The 13,494-nt window shown below is 37.4% G+C and overlaps 1 protein-coding gene and 2 long non-coding RNA genes across 3 annotated transcripts in view; 2 read left to right on the forward strand and 1 right to left on the reverse strand.

The window, feature by feature from the left end:
• LOC147577453 (uncharacterized) overlaps positions 1-2,038 on the forward strand; it is a 2,048-nt gene extending 10 nt beyond the window's left edge. Inside the window, exons 1-3 of the long non-coding RNA XR_015240314.1 lie at positions 1-643; positions 1,143-1,203; positions 1,885-2,038. The exon at positions 1-643 is cut by the window's left edge and continues 10 nt beyond it. This is a non-coding gene — a long non-coding RNA (uncharacterized LOC147577453). The remainder of the gene's footprint in view (positions 644-1,142; positions 1,204-1,884) is intronic.
• Positions 1-13,494, forward strand: part of CD200R1 (CD200 receptor 1) — a 150,341-nt gene that overhangs the window by 69,709 nt on the left and 67,138 nt on the right. The window lies entirely within an intron of this gene.
• Positions 1-13,494, reverse strand: part of LOC147577452 (uncharacterized) — a 71,069-nt gene that overhangs the window by 838 nt on the left and 56,737 nt on the right. The gene's annotated exons all lie outside the window — the stretch shown is intronic.

Here is a 13,494-nt window from a genome sequence, read left to right on the forward strand (position 1 = left end):
TTGAGTGGAAATCACAGAGTTCCCATATAACCTCTGCCCCTCTACATTCACACCCTCCTCCCCTGCCTCCATCACTTATGCCACCCGGGTACATTTGGAATAGTCGATGAGCCAATGTTAACACAACATTATCACTCAAAGTACATAGTTTAATTAAGGGTCACCCTAGGTGTACCTTCTGTGAGTTTTAGCAACTATGCAGCTGGCAGGGATCCCCCATTGTAGTTTCACACAGAGTAGTTTCATTGTCCTAAAAGTCCTCTAGGCTTCACCTATTCCTCCCTCCTTTCACCCTAACCCCTAACAACCCCTGATCTTTTCACTGTCTCCATAGTTTTGCCTTTTCCAGAATGTCACGTACATGGAATCATACAGAACGTAGTATTCTCAGACTGGCTTCTTTCACTTAGTAAGATGCATTTAATTTCTTCTGTGTCTTTTCATGTCTTAGCAGTTCATTTCTTGGTAGTGCTAAATAATATTCCCTTGTCCGGATGTACCACAGTTAAACCATGTATTTTTTTGTGTCTATATTTACAGGAGAACAGTTACCACAAAAATTTGTTGTATGTATCACCTTCTTTATTTTGATTACTTTGGTCATTGTGGGATCCATTTGCCTTTTGAAAATCGATGTCTGCAGGTATTGACAAATGTTTTTTCTTCCACAGCTTTATTAAGCCAGAAGGGGTCAGAAATAGAGAACTGACAGGCGAAATTAATATGCTAACATCAACTTCCCACAATCAAAAAGCACGTCCTAAATGTCTTAGATTTGGACTACTCTAAATGACAGGAGGGATTTTGCTTGGTCACTTAGGCGTGCAAGCACAGTGAATTAGTCCATTTAAGACAGGATCTTGGGAGAGATAGTGTATACTAAATTTCTAAACCAGTAAATAGTAATTCATTTTATGTCACATATTTTCCATATATTAGGCTTCTGTTTCATAATTCCACTTCCTTTTCCAAAATCTGGAATTATCTTGTCTACATGTATTAACCAAAAGCATCATTCTTATTTCTGGTAGTTCAGGTCTGATTTTATGTATTCTATCAAATATGAATCACACTTGTCAATAGTATATTTTTTTGTTTTCCCATTTTTAATTAAATAATGATGTTTCCTTCATTCACTCCAGCGTATTTTTATATTTTGCAGAAAATACTAATTAAACAGAAATTACTTCAGTTGTTGAGGAGGTAAGATAACATTAAAAAGAATATTTGCAAACTTTTAAGCCATAAAGTCAAAATATAGTTACATAATTTTTAATTTGCATTATATTAGTATTTTAATTGGAAAGTAAAAATTCTAATTTTATAATGCTCATAGTCAGGCATACTTATTTTGTTAATTATCTACCATGTACTATTTATATGTACCCTAAACCATATTTTCATTTCAAGAACTGTATGTTACAAAACACAGAATGTTTGCCTCATTTAGACTATAATCTTTGGAGAAAATGATTTGGTTTTTCCTTCCCTATGAAACCATCTCTAATCCTTGACTTCCCTTTCTCAATACTATCATCATTTTCCTCTTACCTGGGCTTAAATCTTATCCTGCTCCAAATCTCATAACTAGTAGCTTACCAAGTCTTTGACCCTCTCCTTTGAAATACCTTTCATATTACTTCATTTCTTCTCCATTTCCACTTTCACACAATCTTTTTCATTTGACACCGAGACCTACATAATCAACAATTTTTTTGATAAAATAATAGAAAAGAGTCTTTCTCTTATGTCCATGTAAGCCTAGAGATGCAAATACAAGCACTATTGGTAGAAACTAAAGCTGTGGACACCAGTTAGGAAAACGTAGGTAATTAGTGACTTCTGGCTTTTGTGAATGGATTTTGACTTTGAGTTCTTTCTTAGGATGAAATGCAATCCCATGCCAGCTACACAGAGAAGAGCAATCTATGACACTGTGAGCAGAGTGAGGAGGTCTCAGGTGTTACAAAACGAAGTTGATGGGCTTCATAAGTTACTTGAATCTAGCACCAGAACAAATGAATAAAGAAACAGTAAAGCTACTCTTTTGATTTTCTTAGAATTCTAGAATGGAAAATATAATCAGTCTTTGAGATCTTTTAAAACAACACAGGCAGAGCTATTGCGTTCATTTGAATGGTTACAAAAATTCCATTTTATGGTTATGTGAAAATTTAGTTAACCGTAGACCTAATTATGGACATTTAGATGATTTAAATTTTGTTTGTTTTGCTATTATAAACAATACCACATAGATATATCTCTTTGCATTTGCTTGAGTATATTTGTACAATAATTCCCTTGGGAGGAATTAGAAATTCCTTGAGGGGAATTGTGCATTTTCATTATTGACTGATATGTCAAGTTGTATCAATTTACATTCCTTTCAACTGTATTTGATTCTGTCTTTTCCTATACCATTACTTTTATATCTGCAAGATTGCCACTTTTTGTTTTTAATCAACCAGTTAATAAATATGATGTCAGAGTATAATAAGAATCACACTATTTAACAAAACTGGATTTATGTTTTTGTCATTTTTGTGGGAAAGAGCAGGAATGAGAGAGGGAACACACGTGAGCAATTAGTATTCTGAATGCATTCTATGGCTATAGAGATATTGGTAACTAATACCTAACATTTTTGCAGATGTGATAAATTGAAAATGTGTATTTTTATGGTGTACTTTTTATTGTAAGGTATTGAGCAAGTAACAGATTTTCATTGACTACATAAGCAGCTAAATATGCATTATGAAGAATTTGGGTATCCATAAAATATGGTGCATGTGATAAGATGATAGCTAATGGATGACATGACCTTGCCCTATTATTTAGGTGGAATACAGTATTAATCATGTGTACATTGTTTATAATATTTTCAAAAAAATTTTAATTTTGAAAATTTATGAAAAAAATCAGTCTGCTTCTCCATGGCAGGAAAAACATTAAACATTTTCACCATGGTAGGGGCTCCTGGTTGGCTCGGTCGATTAAGCATCCAACTCTTGACTTTTGCTCAGATCATGATCTCACGGTTTGTGGGATCAAGCCTCATGCACTGTCACCGCAGATCCTGTTTGGGATTCTCTCTCCGCTTCCCTCTGTCCTTCCCCCTACATGTGTACCTACACTCTCTCTTTCTCTTTCTCTCTCAGAATAAATGGATAAACTTTTTTCATCATGGTAGAAATTAAAACGAAATCCATTCATTTTTCAATTATGCCATTTGAAACACTTAAGACAGTTGTTCTGTCACTGTTCTTCTCCCTCCAGCCATTTTGGCCACACCAGGTTTTATCTTTAAAATACTTTTCATTCATTTTGGAGGTAAAACTAATGTAATGACATTTGGCACATGATTTTCACCAAACCATTTTGACACCATTTGCTAAAACAAAAAAACAATCCATTAAGTTTCTCCACATAAGTTTATCGAGTAATGCACACAACAGACACCATGACCCTGTCCTTGACATTCTTAATTCTCCATCCATCCTTGCTTGGGAGGAGACTCACAGTTAAATGGGTTCAAAACAAAGCAAAGCAAAATTGTATTTACATCTTAACTTGCTAATGTCAAAACAGCCATGTAAATGACACTTAAAAGACTTCAAGATAGTTTATAAGTGCTAAATTATGTGGCACAGGAAATAAATGTATTAAAATCTTCCACCACAGGGGTGCTAAATGCAGTTGAACGTCAGAATCATGTGAGGAAATACAAAATTATATAGATCACCCAAATGCAGTTTAGATATGCTGAATCAGAAAAACATGGAAACTAAAACAGGCTCTCCAGGAAGCAGAGGCTGAGATGGAGTTAGGAGCAGTAAAGGTTAATTGGGAGAGAGGGCTTATACCTGTGAAAGATGAAAGGGGCAGGAAGTAGGAGAGGGGAGGCAAAGCCTTCAGCCCCTGCTGCTGATCTGAATCAAACCTGTGAAAGGAACGGAGAGGGAGCAGGATACAAGGGCCTCAGATCACATACAGAACTGCCAAATTCTTCGCCAAACCCATGAGAAGCCCTGGAGCAAAGATGACTTGTATGAAGTATCTTAAAAGAGCAGGAATGGCCAAACCCTAATGTGCCTTCATGCATAGTCATTGTCTGGGAAGAATATGGCCTCAACTCAAAAGTTGAAATGGAGGAGCGCCTGGGTGGCTCAGTCCAGTTGAGCATCGGACTTCAGCTCAGGTCATCATCTCGTGTTTCAGGAGTTCCAGACCTGCATCAGGCTCTGTGCTGATGGCTCAGAGGCGGGGGCCTGCTTCGGATTCTATGTTTCCCTCTCTATCTGACCCTCCCCCACTCATTCTCTGTCTCTCTCTTTCTCAAAAATAAATTAAAACATTAAAAAAAAAAAAAAAGCTGAAATGGACCCTGAAGCCATTAACCGCTAGAGACCATCAGCACATTGCATTCCTTGTGTTTGAATGGTGAGTTCTCTATTGATGGGAAATGTGAACCACTTACCTCCCTGGCTGCCCAGTCCATCTTTTCCAGCTTTCACTGGTTAGTATTTGCCTGGTATGCCATTGACTCTGTATCTTCAACTTCTCTGTGACATTTTATTTTAGGTATACCTGTTACAAAGAGCTACAGCTTTTTAATAAAGCAGATATGGCTGCTTTTTATTAACTCTTTGAAAATTTTAACTTTTAAGACAAGACTTTAAACCATACACATTTGTTGTAGTTACTTACATATTTGGTCATATTTCTACAATCTTATATGTCTTATTTAGTATGTTTTTTCCCCCTGCCTTGTTTTATTTTTTTCTCTTACTCTGCCTTGCTGGATTGGCTAATATTTTTCCTCTTTTCTTTCTTTTCCCTTGGTAGTTTAAAAGATAGCCATTGTAATCTACATCTATCAGTGGTTATGCTTTATTTCCAAACACCTAAAGACAGCTTTGTTTTTAAAAAAAATTTTTTTTAATGTTTATTTATTTATTTTTGAGAGAGAGAAAGACAGAGCACGAGCAGGGGAGTAGCAGAGAGAGGGAGACACAGAATCCAAAATAGGCTCCAGGCTCCGAGATGTCAGCACAGAGCCCGACACGGGGCTCGAACTCACAAACCATGAGATCATGACCTGAGCCGAAGCCGGATGCTCAACCGACTGAGCCACCCAGGCACCCCAAGACAGTTTTATTGTAGTTTAATTGATATAACTATTTGTTACATTTTGAGCATATTTCAAGGGTACAATTTGTTACATTTTGACATAGTTTTACATTTGTGAGCCATCAGCACAGTCAAGATAATGAACTTGGGGCACCTGCGTGGTTCAGTGGGCTGAGCATCCAACTTTGGCTCAGGTCATGATCTCACGGTTGGTGGGTTCGAGCCCCGTGTCTGGCTCTGTGATGACAGCTCAGAGCCTGGAGCCTTCGGATTCTGTGTCCCTCTCTCTCTCTCTGCCCCTCCCTGATTGCATTCTGTCTCTCTTTCAACAATAAATTAATATAAATAAATAAATAAATAAATGTTTAAAAAGATAATTAACTTATCCATCACCCCCACATTTTCTTGTTTTTCTTTGTAATCCTACTCTCAAACTCTTGTTCTCCTTCAAGGAGCCACTAATCTGCTTTCTGTCATTATATATCAATTTACATTTTCTAGATTTTTATAAATGTGATCATACAATATGTACTCCTTTTTGGGGAGGGGGAATCTGGTTTCCTTTCCTGAACATAATGATTTAATATAAGGTCACACATTAAACTTCATTATTTTTATTGCTAAATAGTATTTCATTTTGTGAATATACCACAGTCTGTTTATCCATTTACCTATTGATGGACACCTGGGTTGTTTCCAGTTTTAGGCTATTGCAAATAAAGCTGCAAACATTCCTATGCAAGTATTTTTGTGGACATGTGCTTCTATTTTCCTCAGTAAAAAGCTGTCAAAGGGTTAGCTGTATAATACAGCGTGTGGATTTTTAACTTAAAGTAATTTTGCCAAACTTTTTGCTAAGTGGTCATACTATTTTACTTTCCTCCCACCAATGTCCAAATCTCCAGTTTTTCCCTATTTTTATCAATTCATGGTATGGTCAGTATTTTCTTTTTTTAAGTTTATGGGAGGGCAGAGAGAGAGGGAGAGAGAATCCCAAGCAGGCTCTGCACTGCCAGCATGGAGCCCAGAATGGGGCTCAAATTCACAAACAGTGAGATCAAGACCTGAGCTAAAAATCAAGAGTCAGATGCTTAACCAACTGAGCCACTCAGCACCCAGGTATGATCAGATTTTTTAGACATCACAGTAGATGTGTATTTCTCTCTAATGGTTTTATAAAAGTTTTATTATCAAAGTTATCAAAGACATACAATGTTATATTAATCTCTCATTATGGTTTTAATGTATATCTCTCTAAGACTAATGATGGCTTTCTTATCATAAATTTATTTATCACTCATATATTTTCTTTGGTAAGTGCTGAAATGCTTTTCTCATTAAAAAAATTCAGTAGTTTGTTTCTTCATTCTTTATTCAGAATTCTTTCTATTTTCTGAATACAAGTCCTTTCATTCTCTTTACAACATTCACTGTCTTTTGAAGAGATGGTTTTTGGTAGTTGTTGTTGTTTGTTGTTTGTTTGTTTTTAAGAGAGGACTTTTTTTATTTGATGAATAATTTATCGACTTATTCCTTTACTTGACTATGCTTTTGGTTGCATCTAGGAATTTTTTCCTTTTATTATTTTTTAATATTTATTTATTTTTGAGAGTGAGAAAGAGCATGAGTGGGGAAGGGGCAGAGAGTGTGGGAGACACAGAATCCGGAGCAGGCTCCAGGGTCTGAGCTGTCAGCACAGAGCCTTGAACTCATGGAGAGAGAGATCATGACCCGAGCCAAAGTCGGATGCTCAACTGATTGAGCCACCCAGGGGCCCCTAAGAATTTTTTTTTTCTAACACAAAGATTTCCTAGTGTTTTGTTATAGAACATTTCTAGAATTAGGTTATACATTTATATTCATAACCTATTTTGATGGTATTTTGTATTTGGTGGAGATATAGACCTAGGTTCTTTTTTTTTTTCTTTTTTGCACACTGATATTCATGTGCATATCCCAAAACCACTAAATTACCTTTTGTCTTTGTTGAAAATCATTGGCACTCATGTGTAAGAGTCTATTTATGGACTCTCTATGCTGTTTATTGAACCTTGTGTCTATTGTTGTGCCAATATCACACTGTTTGTAGCTTTATAAGTCTTGAAATCCATTAGCATGAGCTCTACGACTGTTCTTTTGCAAAGTGGTTTTGGCTATCCTAGGTACTTTGCATTTCCATATACATTTTAGACTTTGTCAATTTCTGCAAAGAACACTTTTTGGATTTTAACCAGATTATGTTGAAGTATATATCAGTTTGAGGAGAATTAATATCTTAGCGATAATGAGTCTTCCAATCCATGAGCGTCGTAGATCTCTCATTTATTTAGGCCTACTTTTATTTCTCTCTGCAATATTTTATACATTTCAGTGTATAGCTTTACACATCTTGCCGAGGCTTGTCCCTAAATACTACATTTCATACTTTTGGATGCTACTGTAAAGGATATTGTTATTTTTTATGTTTATTTTTGAGAGAGAGAACATGAGCAGAGGTGGGGCAGGGAGAGAGGGGGGCAGAGGACCTGAAGAGGGTTTCACACTGACAGCAGGGAGCCTGTTACAGGGCTCAAACTCAGGAACCATGAGATCATGACCTGAGCTGAAGTCAGATGCTCAACGGACTGAGCCACCCAGGCACGCCAAGGGTATTATTTTTCAAATTTCAATTTCTAATTGTTCCTTGATATTATATTAAAATACAACTGAGTTTTGTATATTGACCTTATATATTCTGCAACCTAGATAATTATACTTAGTGGTTTGAATAGTTTTTTTGAAGATTCTGTCAGATTTACAATAGAGATGATCATGATGTATGTAAATTAAGACAGCTTCCTTTCTTCCTTTCCAATCTGTATGACTTTTATTTGTTTTCACTTATTGAATAATAACTGTTTATCTACTCATGAAATTTCTGACATCGAAATTTTCACAATGAAATTTCTGACATCAAAATTTTCGACACGGAGCAATTCTCCAATTGTCTGTACACACCAACTGCGTGATGTACGATTTCATTCAATTTTGACACTAATTATCCAGAATTAGCACAGACCCCACAGATACAGACTCAGTGCCAAAAGACAGCCCTCTACTTCAGATGCCAGTTGCAAGTGGTGGGTCTCCAGGTTACTCACATTACTGTCCAACTTGGCTACAAATTGAGAGCTCCCATGAGACCCCTTCCCCCAGGTTTGATAATTTGCTATAATGGCAATAAACACTGGTTTATTATAAAAAATATTTAAAAAGATACAAAAGAAACAGCCAGATGAAGATGTATATAGGTCAGATCTGAAAAGCTCTCAAGCATAGGGGCTCTGTTGTCCCCACAGAGTTTTGGATGCATTCACCAAAGCAGAAGCCTTCTGAACGCTTTTGTTTAGGATTTTCATATAGTTTCCGTTACGTAGGCATGATGATTAAATCATTGGCTCTGGAGGTCATGCGATAGGCCTGAAGTTGCCAACCCTTAGAGATGTGGTTGCTTCCCCTGAAACCAGCCACCATCCTGAAGCTATCCAGAGGCATGTCAAGTTCACCTCATTAGTATAAACTGAGGTATGGTTGAAAGGGGCTTGTTATGGAGGCATCTGGGTGGCTCAGTCAGCTAAGCATCCAACTCTTGGTTTCAGCTCATGGTTAGTGAGTTTAAACCCCAAATCGGGCTCCATGCTGACAGTGCAGAGTCTGCTCAGGATTCTCTCTCTCTCACTCTCTTTCTGCCCCTCCCCTGCTAGGTCTTTCTGTCTCTCTCTTCAAAAATAAATAAATTAAAACAAAATTTTTAAAGAAAGGGACTTGTTATGAATAACAAAAGGCACTCCTCTCATCTCTATCACTCAGGAAATTACAAGGATTTTAGGAGCTCTGTGCAAGCAATCAAATATATATTTCTTATTATAACCCAAGATCATGCTTACTTATTGCACTGGCTAAACCCTTTAGGGAAAGGCTCATTAGAAGTAATGAAAGTGGACATCCTGGTATTACTTCTAGTCTTAGGGGAAAGCAAGCTGACTTTCACCATGAACACAATGTTGGCTGCTGGGTTCTGTTTGTTTTATAGGTGCTCTTTATTGGGTAGAAGAATGTTTCTTCTATTCCTACTTTCTCAGAGTTTTATTTTATTTTTTTAAATTTACATCCAAGTTAGTTAGCATATTGTGCAATAATGATTTCAGTAGAATCCAGTGATTCATCACCTACATATAACACCCAGTGCTCATCCCAACAAGTGTCCTCCTTAATGCCCCTTGTCCATTTAGCGCATGCCCTCCCCAACCCCAAAACCCTCCAACAACCCTCAGTTTGTTCTCTGTATTTAAGAGTCTCTTATGTTTTGTCCCTCTTCCTGTTTTAATATTATTTTTGCCTCCCTTCCCTTATGTTCATCTGTTTTGTACCTTAAATTCCACATGAGTGAAGTCATATGATATTTGTCTTTCTCTGACTAATTTCACTTAGCATAATACCCTCTAGTTCCATCCACGTAGTTGCAAATGGCAAGATTTCATTCTTTTTGATTGCCGAGTAATACTCCATTGTACATATATACCACATCTTCTTTATCCATTCATCCACCGATGGACATTTGGGCTCTTTCCACACTTTGGCTATTGTCAATAGTGCTGCTATAATCATTGGGGTGCGTGTGCCCCTTTGAAACAGCACTCCTGTATCCTTTGGATAAATACCTAGTAGTGCAATTTCTGGGTCGAAGGTAGTTCTATTTTTAGTTTTTTGAGGAATCTCCACACTGTTTTCCCAAATGGCTGCACCAGTTTCTATCCTACCATCAGTGCAAAAGTGTTCCTCGTTCTCTGCGTCTGATTTGCCATCATCTGTTGTTTCCTGCATTGTTGATTTTAGCCATTCTGACAGGTGTGAGGTGGTAGCTCATTATGGTTTTGCTTTGTATTTCCATGATGATGAGTGATGTTGAGCATTTTTTTATGTGTCTGTTAGCCATCTGGATGCCTTCTGTGGGAAAATGTCTATTCGTGTCTTTTACCCATTTCTTCACTGGATTATTTGGGTTTTCGGTGTTGAGTTTGATAAGTTCTTTATAGATTTTGGATCCTAAGCCTTTATCTGATATGTCATTTGCAAATGTCTTCTCATTCTGTCAGTTGCTTTTAGTTTGGCTGATTGTTTCCTTTGCTATGCAGAAGCTTTTTTATTTTGATGAGGTCCCAATACTTCATTTTTGCTTTTGTTTCCCTTGCCTCCAGAGACATGTTGAGTAAGAAGTTGTTGTGGCCGAGGTCAAAGAGCTTTTTGCCTGCTTTCTCCTCTAGGATTTTGATAGCTTCCTGTCTTATGTTTAGGTATTTCATCCATTTTGAGTTTATTTTTGTGTATGGTGTAAGGAAGTGGTTCAGGTTCATGCTTCTGCATGTTGCTGTCCAGTTTTCCTAACACCATTTGCTGAAGAGACTGTCTTTATTCCATTGGATATTCTTTCCTGCTTTGCCAAAGATTAGTTGGCCATACGTTTGTGGGTCCAAACCCAAACAGAATGGGTTTCCTATTCTGTTCCATTGATCTAAGTGTCTGTTTTTGTGCCAGTACCATACTGTCTTGATGATTACAGCATTGTAATGCATCTTCTAGCATTAGAAGTTCTAGCTACGTGAAAAATGCGTTGTAGCTCTGTGAAAAATGCTGGTGTTATTTTGATAGGGATTGCATTGAATATGTAGATTGCTTTGGGTAGTATCAACATTTTAACAATATTTATTCTTCCTAACCATGAGCATGGAATGTTTTTCCATTTCTTTGTGTCATTCAATTTCCATCATAAATTTTCTATAGTTTTCAGTGTGTAGATATTTTGCCTCCTTGGTTAGGTTCATTCCTAGGTATTTTTTTTTTTTTTTGTATATGAAATTTATTGTCAAATTGGTTTCCATACAACACCCAGTGCTCATCCCAAAAGGTGCCCTCCTCAATACCCATCACCCACCCTCTCCTCCCTCCCACCCCCCATCAACCCTCAGTTTGCTCTCAGTTCTCAACAGTCTCTTATGCTTTGGCTCTCTCCCACTCTAACCTCTTTTTTTTTCCTTCCCCTCCCCCATGGGTTCCTGTCAAGTTTCTCAGGATCCACATAAGAGTGAAACCATATGGTATCTGTCTTTCTCTGTATGGCTTATTTCACTTAGCATCACACTCTCCAGTTCCATCCACGTTGCTACAAAAGGCCATATTTCATTTTTTCTCATTGCCACGTAGTATTCCATAGTGTATATAAACCACAATTTCTTTATCCATTCATCAGTTGATGGACATTTAGGCTCTTTCCATAATTTGGCTATTGTTGAGAGTGCTGCTATGAACATTGGGGTACAAGTGCCCCTATGCATCAGTACTCCTGTGTCCCTTGGATAAATTCCTAGCAGTGCTATTGCTGGGTCATAGGGTAGGTCTATTTTTAATTTTCTGAGGAACCTCCACACTGCTTTCCAGAGCGGCTGCACCAATTTGCATTCCCACCAACAGTGCAAGAGGGTTCCCGTTTCTCCACATCCTCTCCAGCATCTATAGTCTCCTGATTTGTTCATTTTGGCCACTCTGACTGGCGTGAGGTGATACCTGAGTGTGGTTTTGATTTGTATTTCCCTGATAAGGAGCGACGCTGAACATCTTTTCATGTGCCTGTTGGCCATCCGGATGTCTTCTTTAGAGAAGTGTCTATTCATGTTTTCTGCCCATTTCTTCACTGGGTTATTTGCTTTTCGGGTGTGGAGTTTGGTGAGCTCTTTATAGATTTTGGATACTAGCCCTTTGTCCGATATGTCATTTGCAAATATCTTTTCCCATTCCGTTGGTTGCCTTTTAGTTTTGTTGGTTGTTTCCTTTGCTGTGCAGAAGCTTTTTATCTTCATAAGGTCCCAGTAATTCACTTTTGCTTTTAATTCCCTTGCCTTTGGGGATGTGTCGAGTAAGAGATTGCTACGGCTGAGGTCAGAGAGGTCTTTTCCTGCTTTCTCCTCTAAGGTTTTGATGGTTTCCTGTCTCACATTCAGGTCCTTTATCCATTTTGAGTTTATTTTTGTGAATGGTGTGAGAAAGTGGTCTAGTTTCAACCTTCTGCATGTTGCTGTCCAGTTCTCCCAGCACCATTTGTTAAAGAGACTGTCTTTTTTCCATTGGATGTTCTTTCCTGCTTTGTCAAAGATGAGTTGGCCATACGTTTGTGGGTCTAGTTCTGGGGTTTCTATTCTATTCCATTGGTCTACGTGTCTGTTTTTGTGCCACATTCCTAGGTATTTTATGGGTTTTGGTGCAATTGTAAATGGAATCGATTCCTTGATTTCTCTTTCTGCTGCTTTATTATTAGTGTACAGAAATGCAACTGATCTGTGCATTAATTTTATATCCTGAGGCTTTGCTGAATTCATGGATCAATTCTGGCAGTTTTTTGGTGAAATCTTTTGGGTTTTATACCTAGAGTATCATATCATCTGCAAAGAGTGAATTTGACTTCCTCCTTGCAAATTTGGATGCCTTTTATTTCTTTCCATTGTCTGATTGCTGAGGCTAAAACTTCCAACACTATGTTGAATCACAGTGGTGAGAGTGAACATCTTGTTGTGTTCCTGGCCTTAGGGGGTAAGCTTTCAGTTTCTCCCCATTGAGGGTGAGATATTAGTGGTGGGTCTTTCGTATATGGCTTTTATGATCTTGAGGTATAATCCTTATAACTCTTTTTGAGGGTTTTTTCAAGAAAGGATGCTGTATTTTGTCAAATGCTTTCTCTGCATCTATTGAGAGGATCATATAGTTCTTTCTTTTATTAACATGATGTAGCACATTGATTTGTGGATATTGAACCAGCCCTGCATCCCGGGTATAAATCCCACTTGATCATGGTGAATAATTATTTTAATGTATTCTTGGATCCAGTTGGCTAGTATTTTGTTGAGAATTTTTGTATTCATGTTCATCAGGGTCTCAGAGTTTTAAATAGGAATAGATGTTTGATTTTGTAAAAATATTTTCTGTGCCAATTGAGATGATCAGAATTTTCTTCTTTTTTAGCTTTTGACATGGTAATATTTTTTTCTGAATATTAAATTCAGCTGGCATTCTTGGTTAAAACCCACTTGGACATAATGTATCATCCTTAATATATATTGTTAGATTCTATTTACTACAATTTTCCTTAGAATTTTTGCATCTATGTTCGTGAGAGATACTGATCTGTAGTTCTCTAGTAATATTTTCCCTTGCTTTATGTGGTATCAGGGTCATGCTAATGGTATTGAATGAGTTGGCACAAGGTTATGGACTGATGTTTGTGTCCTTTCGAAATTCAGTTCAACTCCCAATGTGATGCATCAGGAGGTCAGGGTT

This window comes from Puma concolor, chromosome C2 (genome assembly GCF_028749965.1).
Source record: "Puma concolor isolate L17-30 chromosome C2, mPumCon1.1.hap2, whole genome shotgun sequence".
NCBI classification, from domain to species: Eukaryota; Metazoa; Chordata; class Mammalia; order Carnivora; family Felidae; genus Puma; species Puma concolor.